This window comes from Mustela erminea, chromosome 2 (assembly GCF_009829155.1).
Source record: "Mustela erminea isolate mMusErm1 chromosome 2, mMusErm1.Pri, whole genome shotgun sequence".
Lineage (NCBI taxonomy): Eukaryota > Metazoa > Chordata > Mammalia > Carnivora > Mustelidae > Mustela > Mustela erminea.
The window spans coordinates 91859685-91878858 of NC_045615.1; the positions used below are offsets into that span (position 1 = coordinate 91859685).

The 19174-nt window shown below is 34.1% G+C and overlaps 1 long non-coding RNA gene across 1 annotated transcript; it reads left to right on the top strand.

Annotated features, from left to right (window-relative positions):
• The first annotated feature begins 1172 nt into the window (after positions 1 to 1172).
• Positions 1173 to 17550, top strand: LOC116583506. The gene is made up of 3 exons (XR_004282753.1): positions 1173 to 1290; positions 1775 to 1887; positions 17207 to 17550. It is a non-coding gene; the product is annotated as an uncharacterized LOC116583506 (long non-coding RNA).
• Positions 17551 to 19174: the final 1624 nt, after the last annotated feature.

The window sequence follows — 19174 nt, forward strand, 5'->3', positions numbered from 1 at the left end:
GGTTGCTGAAGGTAAGGTAAGCTCTGTGCAGCTCATTGGTGTGTTCCTAGCACCCACCACCTTCCAGGGCTGCAGTAATTCTAAATTCCAAAATGTGTTAATTCTAATGTGTTTCAGAATGAGGAGTACAGGGAGCTAGTGGGGAGGTTGGATGGGGGAAACTTCCTAACAGTGTTTCAATTATTTCAACATAACCTGGGTCTGCAATGAATATTACACAAAGGCCATCATCCACCCAGTAGCTTTAATTGGAATGCTTTAATTGTTCTGTCTTTCAGTTTGGTAGTTCTGTTGTGGAAATGGCAAAAAAGGCTACAAGGACTGTCTTTCTGGGATATTATTGAAAAGGTCCATATATTAGAGGGACTGTTGTTGGAGTCAGGAAAATTCATGACACCAAATAGAAATTTATTATCTAGTTTGATTTTGCTTAGGAAAATTTCATTGCTGGTAAATAAAAGCTGAAGACATACCATTTATTGTGTCATTATATGTAATAACCCTAATACTCAGACAGAACTTGAGAATGCAGGTAGTATTAGTTACAATGTGTCATGACTCACACCATGAGTCACATCATTGCATTAATCTGGCTGTAAAGAGTAACAACTTAAAACTACTGAACTTATTTTCATATCCTCCACATAACTGAATAAATTCATTTTGGGGATGGTTTTGCAAAGCATTTTTATTCTAGCAGTGGCCCTTTACAATAAACTGAGAGCTTCATCCTTCATTGATGGATGTGGGCTGCTCTGCTGCTGGGACAGATTTATTTATTTATTTACTTTGTAAAGTTTTCCTTTAAGAAATAGTTGCTGCTCCTGTTTTAACAATTAGGCATCGAATGTAAGAGAAGAAACTATCATTTATAATCCTCTTTCCAACACAGCAATCTAGAAAGGGTGTTCCTTATTCAGAGGAAAGGAACACAAAACAAGGAAAAGTAAAAAGAACAGCAACAAAAACAACGAAAGAAAGAGGTTGAGAAAGCTTTCAAAACTTGTAAAGCTTTAATACAGTGTATTTGACATATCTCGGCGGAGTGTGCATCAGAGGGGAAAAAAAGCATGTCATTGCTCTGAAACTGTCTTTTCTAATTCAGTGCATCCATGTATTGTTATAAATCTGTTTCCCAATCTTGCTTTTTCACTGAAAGATGTAGACACAAGGGAACAAGCTTCACTGCTATCTATCAGCTCAGATAAGGAAAAGTTCCTTTCAGCCTGACACTGACAGCTTAATGAAATGGAGGCCGAGATGCATGCAAATGAGAGAAAGACTGGTAAGGTAATGACCACACTTGGTACTTAAAATGTTCAAGAAGTAGAATAACTTGTACCTGTGTTTTTATTCCCTTAGGCAAGGACAATGAGACTAAGTTAAAAAGTCTGCTTTCTATGGATCGTTTATGGAAAGTATTTCTTCAACATTATATACACAACTTAAATATAGCATTCCAAAGTAACTGAAGATATAGAACATTTAAGAAAAAAAGCTACAGTTATTTTTTCCATTTTGATAAATAAAGAAGATGATAGTATCTCGGGTTTCATCATGTAAATTTGCACTGTGTATTGTGATTCTGTATTATTCCTTGCGGTTGAATTATTTAAGTCTAAGGATCAGTGGGATTTACGTAGAATGTACTAAAAATTGATCCAATTCTTTACTCAGAATGTAGCAAAGATTTATTAGCGTTCATCTCCCCATAAGTTTTGCTCTGTTTTGTTTCCCACAAGTTTTTGTTTTCACATACCTCCGCCTTCCTTAGCTTTTACAGGAGATGGAGAATAAGAGGAAAATACTGGGAAGAACTTCCTATTACATACTCCAGATAGAACTGTGAGCAGGAAGTACTCAAAATCTCATGAGGAAAGCAGAACTGTGAGTGAATGACAGCTTGACTTTGGTAAAAGGAGTCACGGTTATGGTGAAAATGTTTTGAATAAGAATATAAAATTTAGTCTTTACCCATATTGAGCTCAATCACTAATCTTTAAAAGATTTTATTCGTGATTTGTAGGTATTTATATGGGCTATTTGGGAACTATGACTCTGTATTTAAGTCACTGGTATCCTCCAAACACACTAGTCAACTTGTAAAACATGTTAGACAAAAGTAACATGAAGATATTGCTGTTTCCAGGATTTCTATCCATTATTTAAATGTCTGTAATACCATTAAGATTGCTAGTACTAGAGAAAACTGACTTTCACCAATTACTAGCTAGATTTGTACTTATTGTCACTCTATATCCTCAGGGCATTTCAGAGCTTACACTAAAGATACAGTTGAAATCAGAATTAGCAGAAAGATTAATGCTATAGCTTTAAAGTATAGGGAAAACATTCCTGAAATTCTGCTCTTAAATCAGTTTAAACAGGTACTTCATCTTCATATGTGGGAGGTTTTATGACCTCCATTCTATTCTCCATCATTTTTTTCCTGTGGTTTTAGTTAAGAGAAATGAATTAATTTATGCTTTTACTTAAACTGAAGGAGCACCCAACACCTCACGGCCATTGAATATTTATCAAAAGCCAAGACAAGGGACATAATATGGAGAGAGGATTACTATAAAAATAGTCAGTCCATGAAATCTTCCATACATTTAAAGTTTATTCTTAAATTGTCAAGATCATCCAAAATCTTGGTACCTATTAATTTCATTGGTGCTTCAGGATCAAAAAATGCATTTTATTTTGCCATTACCTTATGGTAAAAGTTATTACAAAAACAAAAATCTTGGGCTCCTGGGTGTCTCAGTTGGTTAAGCATCTGCCTTCAGCTCAGGTCATGATCCCAGTGTCCTGGGATCAAACCTGGCATTGGGCTCCCTGCTCAGCAGAGAGCCTGCTTCTCCCTCTGGCTGCTACTTCCCCTGCTTGTACTCTCTCTCACGCTCTCTCTCCCTCTGACAAATAAATACATAAATAAATATCTAAAAACTATATATCCTATGGAACCAGTTGAAAGATCTACTTTGACAATTTTTTTTTTTAAATCTAGAATTGGTTAATGGTTATAAAATTAAAAAAAGCACACCACGCAATTTTTAGCTACTTAACACCATAAAAGCTTATTTATGTCTTCCATCTCAGTCTGGTTGGGCAGTCTTCTGTCTGGTAATTAAGAGGCTTGGGGTCATTCTCGTGCCTTTTTCATTGTGAGGTTCTCAGTGTTCCCCATATGAGTTAGAGAGGACGGAAGAGACGAAGCATGAGATACCTCATCAGAGGGACCTTAGAGACCATGCCTAGATTGAATAAACTTTACTTCTTTCTATATTATTGAACAGAACTCAGATAGCTCCATCTAACTTCTATGCAATATAGAATGGCTGGGGTTCTATTAAACATAGTATTTGTAGGTGTTTAACAGTGTTGTTGAAGATGGTGTTCTTAATTTTTTTTAACCTTTTTTAAGGTTTTATTTATTTATTTGAAAGAGAAAGAATGAAAGAGGAAGCATGAGAGGGGAGAGGTCAGAGGGAGAAGCAGACTCTCCACTGAGCAGGGAGCCCGATGTGGGACTCAATCCTGGGACTCCAGGATCATGACCTGAGCAGAAGGCACTCGCTTAACCAACTGAGCCACCCAGGCTCCCAGATGGTGTTCTTTATTAATTTCAGTATTTTTCTGAGCTCTGGGAGAATACTTGCTGAGCAGTTTGACAATATTGCATTTCTTATGGACAATATCTAGCATTTAAAGAACAAATCATAGTGTAAGTATTTAAGTCATTGTGATAGGTTTGGATATACCTCATCTTCAGTAAAATCTAACTTTCTTAGTTTATTCCCTTTTACATAGCTTATAAATTTGTTATACATATTTTATGTATTTATATAAATTAATTAATGCTTAGTGTAATAGATCTAAGAACATATAAATAAAGAAGTATACAAATAAATAAATGCATAGACAATTACATAAGTAGGTGGATAGATAAGTAACTAGGTGATAATAGACAAAATCGATGTACAGTTCTTATGAATAATAGTGTGCTAGATGCTGAGGATGTAGAGATAAAAGTCTCTTCTTTCCAACTTTCATAAAGAAAATTACCATATGATGGGAAAGATGTTAAAATGAGCTATGTGTAATGATAGACATAAGCATAAGCAGTATTAAGGGCATTAAACTCATACAAGGGTAGAAAAAGAGAGATGGAAGCTGATGGTCAATGAAAACTTCTGGAAACAGGGAAATCTTGAAAAATTAATTAAATAAAGGTGAAAATATTTCGGGTTTCTGAAGAGTTATATACAAAGGCAATACAATATGATACAATGTTTCATGTTTGGAAAACTTCAACAGAAATTCAGTATGATGTAACATCATTTTGTAAAAAGATTTTATTCACTTATTTGACAGAGAGAGACACAGAGGGAGAGACAGTGAAAGAGGGAACACAAGCAGGGGGATTATAAGAGGGAGAAGCAGGCTTCCCGGTGAGCATGGAGCCTCCATTCAGGGCTTGATCCCAGGAGCCTGGAATCATGACCTGAGACAAAAGCAGATGCTTAATGACTGAGCCACGCAGGTACCTCAATATGGTATAACATCAAATTTAAGGAGAATAGTAACCAATAAAAACGACCCTCACATTTAACACAAAGTAAATGGGAATCAAACCTATAATGTGGTGTTATATAATAATTGCCTAAAGATCTTGATTCAGTAGGTAAGTCTTTGAGATACTCATTTTTAGGAAATGTCCCAGTTAATTCTCATGCAAATAATTAGAGAAGACATTTTAGACCACTGGTTGATAATAGGAACCCTTTTAAAGTATCCAGGTAGTAATATGGGACAGTTTCTTTTAAAAATAATAAACACTTTGGTAGTTGGGTGTCCAGATGGGTTGGAATAACTTGCCATTAGGCTATAATACAAATTAGGAGTTTGTTGAAGGATCTAGGTGAGAGATGATGAAGTCTAATTTACAGCACTGTGAGATAATGGATATGAGATGTGGGAAAAGACAAAGAAGAATCAACTGGACAATACAAAAGCTGTCGCATGTGTAAACTAAATTCCTTACATAATTTAAATAATTTAGTCTAGTATTTACATATCCATATAGGGAAAGTGTTATCTCCTTTTATAGATATGAAACTTTTAAGGACAGCTTAAACAAATTGCCCAATGTAATATGGGAAGAAAGATTCTAGCCCACACTGATTTCAAGGCTCATTATTGTCCAACCCTGTGATGGACTGCGTTTTTTGTAAATCACAGAATATGAACTCCAGTTTGGAAAGATCCAGATCTTTGCCTGAGAAAGGAGAGAAGGAGACAGGCCTGTAACTAGAGTGAAATTTGTAGACTGGAGAGGTATTTCTGTGTTTGTTGCTGTGATTTTTAAGATGAAGCCAATCTAAGAATGTTTATTTGCTAAGGGCAATATGTTGGTAGAGATGGAGATAAAAAAGAGTAGGGAAACTTACATGACACCATTATGGAGAAGCAGGAGGAGATGGCATCTAAAGCATAGTTAGCAAATAGCCTGTAAACATCAGATAGATGCATTCTCTTTAGATCAGAAGAGCAAGATGTAAGGATGGGTATAAAGAAATAAAATGTCAAAATTGGGGGAAGGAACAGAATCGTGGGGAAGGAAGCTGACATTCTTGATAGCCTCTACTCCCTGTGGCATAATTATACTTGAAATGAGAGACCATAGCATCTAAGCTACAGAGGAAAAACCCTGAACTTCACAGAAAAATGGTAAATGGAATAAAATATGGCAATCATGTTGTAGAGTCTTCATGAGTTCAAGGAATAATTACCTTAGATATAAAGATATAACTGGTTGAGAGCTGTAGAGAGTGGTTCAGATGGATACATTACATTTTTTGAAGGCAGAAGAGTTCCAGGTAGTAAAAATGTCCAGGATGGGGCCATACATATAGGTGATTAAACTGCTCCCCTTGTAATGAACCAATGAATACTTGAAGGCACAGAGAAAAGCACTAGTGAAAGGAAGGCTTTGAAAATATTGTGCAAATACAGAATTATTTTTAATAGAAATTTCTCATGTATAGTTTGCTTTCTTTGTAGTAAATAATTCTAAACATAACTTTATATTAGAAATGGCAAATCTGTAATAGAAGTGCTATAACTTCTCTCTTAGAGTAGCTTTGCTTATCAATCTTAGTGGTCATTCAATTAAAGAAAAAAGACACCTCACATTCCATTTTAACTTAGTACTCTAAGCAACCACATTAACCACATTAGTTATTATATTACCTTAAATCTATTTACTGTATTTGATATATGATAAATAGCTTACATTGACAATTTTATAATAGCTTGCTTACTTGACTCCACTGGCTTATGGCTTCTAAACAGTGTTGCTAGTATAAAATATGCTTATGATTAGAATTATTTTTAAGGTTATTCGGATATCATCCTAATTATGAAGGCAATTTAAAGGATACAAAAACTGGGGGTGCCTGGGTGGCTCAGTGGGTTAAAGCCTCTGCCTTTGGCTCAGGTCATGATCCTAGCGTACTGGGATCAAGTCCCGTGTTTTGCTCTTTGCTCAGCAGAGAACCTGCTTCCTCCTCTCTCTCTCTGCCTGCTTCTCTGCCTACTTGTGATCTCTGTCAAATAAATAAATAAATCTTTAAAAAAAAAAAAGGGATACAAAAACTAATAATTAAAATTTATGTCAGACTTAATTAGTTAATATTTAATATTACATCAGATAAGTCTCTGTACATATCTCAGTGTATTTTTAATTTGCTTATTAGACTATTTGAAAATATGTAGAATAGAAAGGAAGTAGGAAAAATGAAAAAAGTCATGAGATTACTTAATATAAAGAAAAAACCCTGCATTTTTGCAAGTGCCTTTACTTTGTAAGTTTCCTGACATTTAGAATCTCTCTGAACTCTTATTTCCAGCTGCAAAAATGGATCAATTTGTTCTGTAAACACTGCTATTGTGAAGACATATTGCGCTCCATGTTCTCCATTAAGTTTTCATTTGCTAAACTTGAGTCAACTAAGGCGGGAGAAATATATTTTGAGAACAAGACAGGGAAAAAAAGAAGCATTTCATAGAACAAATTTTAACTGGCTTTCAACAGATTCTTGTGTTATCAATTTTATAAAACTTAATTAATGACTCCTGGAGAATGACATATCCTAAGACTGAAAGAGAAAGAAGTTTTCAATTTCCGATGAGTCATTAAAATGCTCTTTAATGGCCTGAGTTAGTAGCTTCTCCCCTCTCTTACATAGTCTTGCTTATTCTTTCCCTTAAAGAAATGTCTTGATGAATATGTCCCCTGAATACAGAAGAAACACATGATTTAATATTTTAAAATTCCCATTTATCTATAACCCATATTTGAAAATGTCCAGTAAATCTAGGTAAAGAAGAGGATATACCCATGGACACATGAAAACCCCCACATGTGAGTGTCGATAGAATCCCCTTAAGGATTGTCAGTGTCCAACTTTGGAAAAGCTAGAATAGATAAAAACCAAATAAAGCTGGAGACTGTTGTAAGGAAATGAAGGAAGGTGGGTGTCATCAAATCTGAAAGAATAAACAATGAGAGTGTGTGTTAGTTTGTTTTCTTTTTAATAAAATCATCTCATATAAATCTGTCTCTTAAGTTTTTCCTTTGACCTTAAGTTGTTCAAGCCTAGAGGAATTGGCAAAATTCCTCTTCTTTCATTGAACTCTATGTGAACATAGATGTTTTGTAGTTCACACAGCTCACAGACTTTTGATCTAAGTATATAAAGAACAAAGAAGAGAGAGTCAGGAATTTCTAATAGAGATGTAAGATGATATCCTCAGAGATAAGGTCCCATTAGGATACACTTATAGATAGTTTGATAAACACTAGTACTTCAGAGTATAAATCTGCTCTTGAGTATTCCTTGTGTGTTATTTCTGTCACTTTCCAGTTAATAATCTTCATTACTTCACTCCCATTATCATGTCAGATTACACTTTTTTTCTTTTTCTCTTTCTTTCAAAACAGAGTCATATATATCTGCATATCACACTAATTGATTCCAGATTCTACCTGTGCAATGTGATGATATCACTCACTGATGAAACTGTAGTCTCTACTCAGGTGACAGTCATTTACCATCAGGGTTATTTCTCTGTGTCAGTGGTAAAAAGACCAATTCAAAATGGTTATTGAGCTGTCTTATCTCTACATCACTGTGTAGACCAAACGTTCACTGGTATGTGGTGAAATTAGAAAAATAAGAACAATCGTGGCATTTTAAATTAAGTTACATGCATTCATTTTTGAAGTCATTATATCTATCTATCTATCTATCTATCTATCTATCTATCTATCTACCTATCATCTATCTTCCTTACTCATGGTGCAAAAATGCCCCTATTTAAGGACAAGAGTTCAATTTTGCTCCTTGTGCTCTCATTTGACAACCTCCCCCCACCTCTCATGCACACAAACTCACAAAGATAGACAACATAGCATAATGGTACCTCCCTCATCCACCCTCACCAGTTTTACAAATAATTTTAATGAGTTCTTGCAAAGAGAATCTGGGCATTTTGCCAATATGATTAAGAAGGGCAACCAAGCCCAAATTTCATCTAAAACTATTAAGTCATGTCTTATTATGGTTCTTCTTGGTCAACTCTGGTATGAAACCATTTAGAAATAAGGTGGGATTAAACAATAGTATATCAACAGGTCTTGAGCATTTTAAAGTATGGAAATCCAGAACTTGAAATATCCAAAAACTGAGATTGTATCCAAGATGATAAATACATGAAAAACAAGGATCTTGAGGAGATCTTTTACATGATGATGTATGTAATGATGTTTCACCTTTACTTCATGACCGTATATGTAACTAGGCAAAACCAAACTTCCCACATGCTCATTGTTGAAACTAATTCAGGTCAAGTTCAGATGTCTTTTAAGCAAAATTGAGATCTGTGTAATACTTAGATCTTAGAAGTAAAAACAAAATTTATCACAATTTTCCAATTCTTTTTACATTTTGTATTAAACTTTATGTATCCCTTACTTGAATTTTGATGGTTGGAGAGGTGTCCCGGGTTATCTGTTACTTCTTAGCTCAGCTCAGTTCATGTGACTAGATAATGGACTACGTTCTCTTGTATATATGCCACATCCATGAATAACCGTCAACTCAGATGAGTCTTGTTTCCTTTTAATTCTTTACATTTATATATTCAGACCTAATTTGGGGTGACTATCAATGGGAGTTCTTATGAATGCCATCTTTCAACATTTTTTCAACAAAAGAAGAAGAATATTTTAAACTCTGCCTTTTGAATATAGAATTACATATAGCAGTAGAGGTTCTTTTATTTTCTTTCAGTACAAATAATATGTATGTTAGTTGAATTCAGGCATCCACTGTAACTTACAGAAGTAAGGATCTCATTAAACATCTCACTAAGGAAACAAATACTCATGGTTCTTTACATTGTTTCACAGGAAATCACAGGTTATCAGATAAGTTGCAAAATACTGTAGTCAGTCCCATTCCTTTAAGTTTCTCCTTGTGTAACTAGGCAATAACAAATTGCCAAAGTGTTATTTGTGGAGGATCACTAGTCATTTAAAGAATTTATATAAGATCAAATTGAATAATTTGGACTACCAAATATGGATAAGTTAAAGATGAGAGGGATTGGAAGTGTGTATAGATAATATATGCACAGGAGTCTGGGGTTCACAATGTGATTGGAAATGGGTGAGGATAGACAGAGAAATCACTCTTTCTATTTCATGATATCTGTGTGAGGATTTAGGGTAGGAATGTGGACCATGGAGATTAGCAGATTTGTCATGAACTTGTAGGTTCCTGTGCTTACTGAGATTGAAGCCTTCTCTATCTGTTTGAGGGGGACTGAAGGAAATTGTGGGGCTGATAAACTTGAAGTTGTTAATACATTCTCATAAAATGGAGAATCACTAAACACTTTATCCTTGCTTTATGACCATAGTGTTAGCTTACTTATCTCTTGTTGTGATGTCTGTTTCATACAGAGGGAGAAAAGGGTTTACTTTATATGGTAATCTTTGCTCCATCAAAGTACAGTGATTAACTTGGGTGCATTTACATTACACTATACTTAAAAGTTTTATCCTTTAGTTAAATGAGACTTTGAAACCTAACTTTGTTTTTTCAAATGATACATTTGAATTTCCGGTCATGTATTTTCTTCCCATAATACTCCTCAGATAAAGGAAAAGGTTCTATTTTTACTATCTTAAAAGAAGTATTTTCCTTGGATAACAGCTATAATCTGGGCATTCATGTACAAACACCAGCTTATTAATTCAGAATCAGATATTTCAGTATATGTAATACTGAAATTAGAGTCTAGGCTAAAATTTAGTTTTACATGGAGCTCTTTCTTTATAAAATTTCTCTACAAGTCCAGGCCCAGAAAAATTAGACAATTCTCACACCAAAAAATATTTTATTCATGCTCATGATATAAATAAATGCATAGATTTACTATTAAAGGGCTATAACGAAAGAACGCATCTTCATTGTACTCTACAATCCCATTCCCCAAAAGCTAACTCATTTAGCTTTTATTTCTTTTAGTTGACCACCCCTTTGTTATATAGATTTAGTGATGATTTGGTGGTATAAAGAGAAAACAAAAACATTAACATTATTGAAATTTTTCCCTAGGTTATAGATTGACATTGAACTTCTCAATAACAATTTTGAAACTTAGATGACAATGAAAGGTGAATTTTACATTTTTGACTAAAATATGATTTCCAACCAGGAATTATAAGAGATAGCCAACCAAATTTTCAAACTATGTGAGGATAGAATGGATATTCATATCCGCTGGGATTAAGAAAATTTAATCTTTGATTAGGAATCTAATTGAGAATACGCTTCATGTGTTCTAAAAGAGGAAACCCACTTGATTTCATCTATGGGCCTAATCAATTACCATTCCCTTTGGAAGTATGCTCTCAAGAGAATTCTATCCTCGGCCATGTGACTCGCTTTGAACACTGGGATAACAGTAAATTTGATACAAGCAGGGATTTGAAACCGTGCCTGCACATTTTCCCTTTCTTTTTGTTTCTGTGAATTGTTATGAGACTATGTGAAGAGAACAGAACTAGCTTGCTGGAGACTTGTGTATGTGAGAAACCCATGAACTATAACTGAGTCAACCAGCTGAGAAGACACTAGATCAGAATGTCCCAGGCTGACACAGACAGATAACACACATATACATATAGGCACAGCCAAGATCTACCTAGTTTTACCCAGTCAGTCCCCAGTCAATATATATCAAAGCCAAACACACACACACACACACACACACACACACACACACACACACATTTGTTGTTGTTGCTTTGTCCCATGAATCTTTAATTGCCTATTACAGTCCTTCAGCTTTGAAGTTTTAGAGTCCCTTTTAAACTTTTCCTCTCCTTTCTCGACTTGAAATCAGCTAATAAATCAGTTCTTTACCTTCAGTGTAACCTGATGTTTTTTTCTTGTTTAAGTTGTCATTCTCTCTCATTTAGATGATTCCAATTGTCTCTTCAATGAATTCCTTTTCCACAGTGTCTCATTCAATTGACTTATAGGATCTCCAGAATAGTAATTCTGAAGAATAATTCTGACCATCAGCTTTGCTGTTGTAAAATTTTTGAATCCATACTATGCATGGAAATTCATATATTAGTATTGGATTTAGGAAAGTTTTTCCTCATATTCTTAAAATCTGATATGAACTTCCTGTTATTCCTGTACTATTTTCTAAGGTGCTCATGACTTCTAATCCTTCTTAAATATACACTATACACCGTCAATATTGTTCCTGTGTTTACTCCAGTGTCTTTAAGAAGAGTGTCTCTTTTATCTTATTGATGGGAATCTCATCCATGCACCCATCTCTAGGCTTTCCTGATTCTCTAGACCATAATTAATGATTTTTTTCTTCTTCCAGCTCTCATTGCCCTTGTTTTGTTCCTTTGCATTAGATTTCATGTGCAACCTGCAATCCATCATATCAATGTCTCTCTGTATCCGCTTGTAAGTTTCTTAGGAACAGAGACAATATTTTCTTTATCTTTATGTTTACTTTATTTTCTTGTTGAATGTCTTCTGCATAGTAGATGCTTACTAACTGTTAGTTAGATTGAATCTGATGGCCTTCCTTTCTTTGTGCTGCCCTACAATACTTCCTAACTTTACACTTCATGTGCAATCACCACCACTCATGCCTTTATTTTTGAGATTCCCAGTACCAGAAAGTTAACGATATACATTGTGCCCCTTGTATTTATGAAGTTAACTGGTGTCCTAAAATTATGTGTTTTATACTGTTCTGTTCACTTATGTATTGGTGTTTTGTTACAAATTAAAATATGGACTTGATTTCAGCATATGTGTATTAACACTCTGACGACACACGTGACTGGGAAATTATGTTAACTTCGTGCAGGGAGCTCAACTTAATGTTAAGAATAGCCAAACATGGGCTAATGCTTTTGATAGCAAATATATAGCTCTTTCTTTTAAAAATAAATAATAAAATTATTTATTTATTTGGCAGAGAGGGACACACAGAGAGAACACAAGCAGGGGGAACCAGAGAGGAAGAAGCAGACTCCCTGTTGAGCAGGGAGCCTGATGTGAGACCCCATCCCACGACTCTGGGATCATGACCTGAGCCGAAGGCAGCCACCCAATGACTGAGCCACCCAGGCGCCCATAGCTCTCTTTTATGAAGAAAATAAACAGCAAGTTAGACTAATTCATTTGTGTTCCTGAGTCAGTTCAATGTCATTATGCAGACAGATTCTTACTGCCAGAGAATGCCTTACACACAGAACTATCCTTGGATGTGGTATTCTTTGAACGCTCTGTAGCTGAGTAGTATAACAGTATGAAGTAATTTTAGAAAGTCAGTAATAGCCTTATAAACACAATATGTGAAAGTGAAAAGTTCTCAGGGAAGTAAGTTTAAGGATGGTGACCTTTGATAGCATGGACTATAAGTTAAAAGAATCAAATGAAACCAGTTGTCTCAGGAAGAAAAAAATAGATAAAGGCTAGGAAAGTTTACAGAAACAATATTCTTGAAAATAAAGATTTCCTGGTATGCTCTCCTCAAAAGACATCCATGTGAAAGGCTAAATTTACAAAAACAAATTAAAACCCGAATGAGAAGAATCCTGTCTTCCATGGGAAATATTCAAAAATGATAAAACCTACATGTTTACAACACTGTCTGGAATAGAAAATAAAGTGGAATTAATATTGGCAAGGTAGAAAAGAGAATGAAACTTTAATTCACAGAAGTCATCTCTCAGTATTTTCAGGAGTTATTCTAAAACTTTGCTACTACGCTATTTTGAGACATGGAGAGAAGAAGGAGAGATTTATGTGCCTTTTACTGAGTCACTTTGACTCAGGCTCAGCCTTGACATTATTCTTTTCTTTCAGCTGCATGGACATATCTTGGGATGAATAAATAATTTGCAAGTATATGCGTCAACAAAGAAAGAAATGCAGAGTTGCAGACTGATAATGGAAATTACAGGGGTTATAAAATATCATATATTGTGTTGCCATTAAGACGAAAGGAATACGGGAAGTTATAAATAACCCACATCATTTTTTAAAGGACTGCTTTTTAAATATTCTTTGTGGAAGCATAACTGATAAAAGTCCAGTCATTTTTCATGTGAAATCATTCTTCTCAATAAGCGACTTGCTAAAGTGAAAAACCAGAAGCAGACTATGGTGGCATTGTTTCATTCAGTACTTCTGAATGAAATCTGATATCCTGGAGTCTCCTACATGAGTAACATGTTGAATAGCTTCTAATATACAGGTGTTACATGACAAAAATGTAAAAGTCTATAAAAATAATGTTTATACCATGGAATAAAAAGAAACTGCAGAGGTAGGAAACACTTATGATATTGCCAACATATCTGCGATCTTCACAGTTTATATTTACAAGTACATTTCTTAATTGAATTGTTACCCTAAGAACCCCATAATCTAGCCATACTCAATCCTTTTTTACTGATCAAGAGATCTAGCATTATTAAATGACTTGCCTAAAGTCTCACAGATTGTTAAATCTTTTGATTTTTTAATCAAGTGATAGAGAAGCGAAAAGTCTAGGAAAAGGCGAAGCAAGATGTGGGAGAAAATAGTATCTGCTATTTGCACAAATGGCTTAGAGCTTACACTTATTAAGTGACTTTGCTTGCCGAACTTACTGTGAGATAGAAAGGAACAAGATGTGAGAGAACAAAAAAGAAACACTTTATTAAAAGAACCACATACTAATCCTCAGGTTTACAGAAACAGTTAATATTATTTCTGACTATAAATTAGTTACCTAACATTCTGCCAAGTTAAGGGGCCCTACTTGTCCACTTCCTCTATGGATAGAGATGACTAATAATTGTATATTTTCTAAGCATGTAAATGAACTAAGCATATCAAATCATCCGTCTGTCCCAGAATCAACTTTATAAACTCTCAAACCTAAATTTCTGCAGTTAGCTGGGCTCGCAAAAATGGTTTAGTTCTGAAAATAAAATCTACTAAATGTAATAATTTTTGAAGCTCTCTTCCATTAAAATAATTTCATTTATATTGTCAATTTTTTAAAATGTATTTGTGGTTTTGTTTCTAATTATCTCTTCATGAGAAAAATTGATCATTCAAACTTGCTTAAAAACCTGGCCTAGCAGCATACATTTACCTAAGTAAGCCTGCATGCATGTGAAAAAGCAAGCTTTTAAAATTAGTTCTATTTTCATTATCATTGTGCCTAAGAATATGGATTTTCAAAAAAGAATACCCATCCACCATTTTTTAAAATTTTAAACCACACTAATAAACACACTGGAAAAACCCAGAAGCATATACATTTTTGAGGCAAGATGCTCCTATATTGCAAAACATTTTAACAACACAAAAAGCCATTTTCCTCAAAATCCTTGAGTGAGATGACATTCCAGGAAGATGAACCATTTTATTCTGTGGTTTAAAGGATCACTGCCTCACAGATGAAACACAATGAACATTATTATTATTATTATTTTTACTTTTCAGCTACCATATTGAGATTCTTTGGTCTGGAGCAGAACTGCTGTGTTCTGACCCAGATGATTTTATCTAGAAAAGCTACTGACAAAATATTTTTTACCCTTATTTAGTGGAAATGCTTTTATTTTCAACTAAATATAAGTTCCCATGAAACATATTGAAAACAGAGAAGTATAATGAAGACTACATAAACCATGCGTGTCTCATCACTGTAGTTTTGGTGTTGCTTTATCTGCTTCTTTTCTTTTTCTTTTTCTTGCTGTCTTTCCCTTCAATTTCTATGCCTCATTTCTCTTTCTGTGTGTATGTGTGTGTGTGTGTGTGTCTTTTAAATGGGATATTACACAGTTATGTAACCTGCATTGAATATTTAATATTAAATCATGCATTACTTTTCATGCCAATTAATAGATTTACATTATTATTTTAAAGATTAACATATTTCATTGCATAAATATTTTTTCAGCATATTTAATTAATCAATCTTATTATGAACTATTCTTATTTTGTTTGCATTTTTTCAAGCTATAAACATGCCAAAGAATATTGTATATCTGGTAATTTTCTAGCTGTAAATCTTAATAGTAGAATACCTGGTAACACACTATGCACATTTTTAGATTTTTGACCTACTTTACCATGTTGATATTTAGAAAGTGCATGTCAGTTCTACGTGCCTACCAGCAAGCTGTGAGAGCGTCTTATATGCTCATCTCTGCTGCCTTTGTCTTAAAATTCTGCCACTTGTAATGAACAGTAATGCTTTCTTTTTTTTTTTTTTTTAAGATTTTATTTACTCATTTGAGAGAGAGAGAGCACAAACAGGGGAGAGAAGCTGAGGGAGAGGGAGAAGCAGACTGAGTGGGGGCCCCAATGTGGGGCTTGGTATGGGGCTGGATCCTGGACTCTGTGATCATGACCTGAGCCCAAGGCAGATGCTTTACCTACTGAGCCCCACCAGCTATATGATTTTATTGTTCACCTTTAGTTTATGATAAAGTTGAAAGTATTTTTATATCATTTTGCCCATTCATAGTCCAGATTTTATGAAGTACCTATTCATCTCTTGAATCTATTTTTGTCTTAGCTGACTTTTATGTATTTTACACACCCAGAATGTTCAAACGTCTTTGAACATTAATGATTTATTTTATCCATTCACATTTGGTTCATACTGTCAACTCCATTTTTCTCTTTATATTTTCTGATATTAGTATACCTTTGAAATACATTTAATACAATTTAGTAGACAGTTTTCTATGTTGTTCTACGGACAAATGAGGCATTACTGAGGGAACATCAGGAATACAGGCTGCTGACAGCTGCTTCGCTAATTTGACTATCCCCGAGTGTCACAGAGCCTGAAAATATTTTTATCAGTGGGGCCCAAGTAAATGATCTATTTGCTTTCACTCTATTTACACATCTATTGTTCACAATACCCCTGTGATATTGGTAGTTATTCATTCCTATCTTCTGTATGGAGAAAGTTGGAAAAGGAGGTTAAGACATCTTATTAAGTTTACATGCTACAAATTGGCAAAGCTGAGCTTTGAACCCAATCTGTCTTCTTTCTGATTTCTCACTCTTAACCCCTTTACTATTACTGCTTCTTGAATGAGTCTTGGCACTCTCTTTAATGAGCTTCCCACCAGGTCCCCTGTGTGACTGTGTGGCCAAGAAGCATCTCTTTTGGAAGCTCAAACTATTTATTTTAGGCTTCACTTCCATGAACCTCATTTATGACCTTTTCCTGCAGAGAATGATTTTTAAAACCGCACTAATTTCCATGTTTCTAGCTTCTGTTATAGACTCATTTTAAGCTTTTTGTCTGTCCTTGGACCACTGGGAATTGCTAGAAGGAAATTTTCTTTGAGCTCCCTAGAGTAGGTACTCCAAATGCTGGCTTTAAATAGAATGGCATTCTTTGATACATTCAAATTATTTATATACAAATGGAGCTTTCCCCTTAAACTTTAACTTTATTGTACACTTTTTCATGCCTTTCAATGAACTAGGATTAATTAATTAATTAATAACTGTGGGCAAATCCTTGGGTATATTTATCATTACTTTACTTCTGTTTCTTTCAGATATGGCATTTTCATGGACTTCAAAGACTTCTCTGTGCTGCTTAGCCTGGAAACATACCAACACAATGTTATGGTTGGTAGTCACTGATTGTCTTCATTGATGGCTGCTGTACAAAATTCTTATGTAACAGCTTTGATTTTTCAAAGGAGTATTGACTATTTAGAAGATGTATGTAATTAAAGTATATCTGTGGAATACCTAGGATAATAAGAGCCTTAAATATTAAGTCTAAGGTCCAGGTAATATTTTATTTTTCTTCATAACTTCATAATTTCAAATGTTAAGCTTTCAAATCTGGTTTCCCCAATTATAAAGTGTAAAGAATAAAATATGCCACTTACACATCGCACAGATATTAAGATAAATGAAGAAATGAAGCAATGGCAGATGAATATAATTGGTTAATAGTACCCTGTGCAAATATGAGGTCTCATATGTGATTTAATATAGAATCATCACTAAAAATTATAGCCAAACAAGAAAATGTATATAGATAATGCTGAAGTATTTACTCATAAATGTAATGAATTATTTTTACTTAAATTTTAAAGCAATAAACAGCCATTACTATTATTACTGTAGTAGTATATAGTAGTACATAGTATTATTATTACTATATAATCATTTGGAAATAGATTGTTAATTAAAGATCGAATCGGTCTCTGTTTGGTAAGCATGTATTTGTCATTATACAGCAAGCAAATCATTCTTAAATATGTTTTTGTATTGAAACTTCTTGCTAAAAGTAAATAACTTAAAAGTTATGTGTGTATTTTATATGTTTCAATGACATTAGATTTAACTTGTAATTTATATTTGCATTAAATAATTTGTCTATTTGTCTTGTCATTTCATGTTTTTAATGGATTTCATTCATTTTGGAGGAAATAAGAGATTCTGAGTGAGTTCAGTAATTTGGGAATTAAGATTTATATACAGAAATCATTGTATTTCATAAAAAATGTTTCTAAAAGTGCTTACTAATCATTCTCAGAGACAGAAAGACTTGTCTTTTTAATACCAGGAATGGCTTGTCATGTTTTGCTCTAAATATAACACCTGGAGAATATCATCTGAGGGTGACTTTGGTTATGGTGCTTTTTAAGACTGCCTTTAATTGCTTTTGCATCGAGCTGTATTCATGAATGTGCATTCATCAAAGAATGAAGAGCAATGTGACATTTTTAAGTTTTACTAAAGTCAACTAACATCCGTTGCCATAGTACTCAGAAATGAGGAAACCAGGAAAAGGCAAAGCTGTTTTTCATTATGTGTCGAAAGATGTCAGCAGGATTAAAGTGTCAGAGCAAAAAGAAGAAAAGAAAAAAAACATTGAAGAGAAGGTGAATTACTTTATAAATGGTTATTAATGAAAATAAAATTTAAAAGACAGCCAACTTTTTTTTTTTTCCTATGGGGCTAGATATGGAAAAGTTGTATTTAAAGGAGGGGGTGACTTTATTCATTTTAAAAATGATATAGAATGACTGAACTTGTCCCTTCCTATATAAAAAGAAAAGTATCTCCACACACCTAGTGTGCCCTAATTTGGGAAGACTCTCTCCTCTTTAAGGGAATGATCTAGGCTGGTTTTCTGCCTTAAACAGAAAAGAAGACGTCTGAAAACCATTTTGTGCCCTTAAAATATCCTTTGAGTGAAATTAATATTCAAGAATGTACTTAATAATTAGGTCTGGGACTTTGTAAATTATGTATAATGTTTAAAAATAAAGATCCAAACTTATTTACATATGGTGGCTTCATGACCTGCTCTTACGATTCCTTGAATTCTCATTGTCTATGAATTTCAATAATGATACAATATTTACAATATAAACAGGCCACACATTTGGAGTCATCATTATCCCAATCTCTCCCTCTTTCAAGATCATGGTTTCTGAAATTATCCTTCCCTGATCTCTACTTATTAATCTAAGCTCTCTTATTTTCTCATAAACTGAAATTTC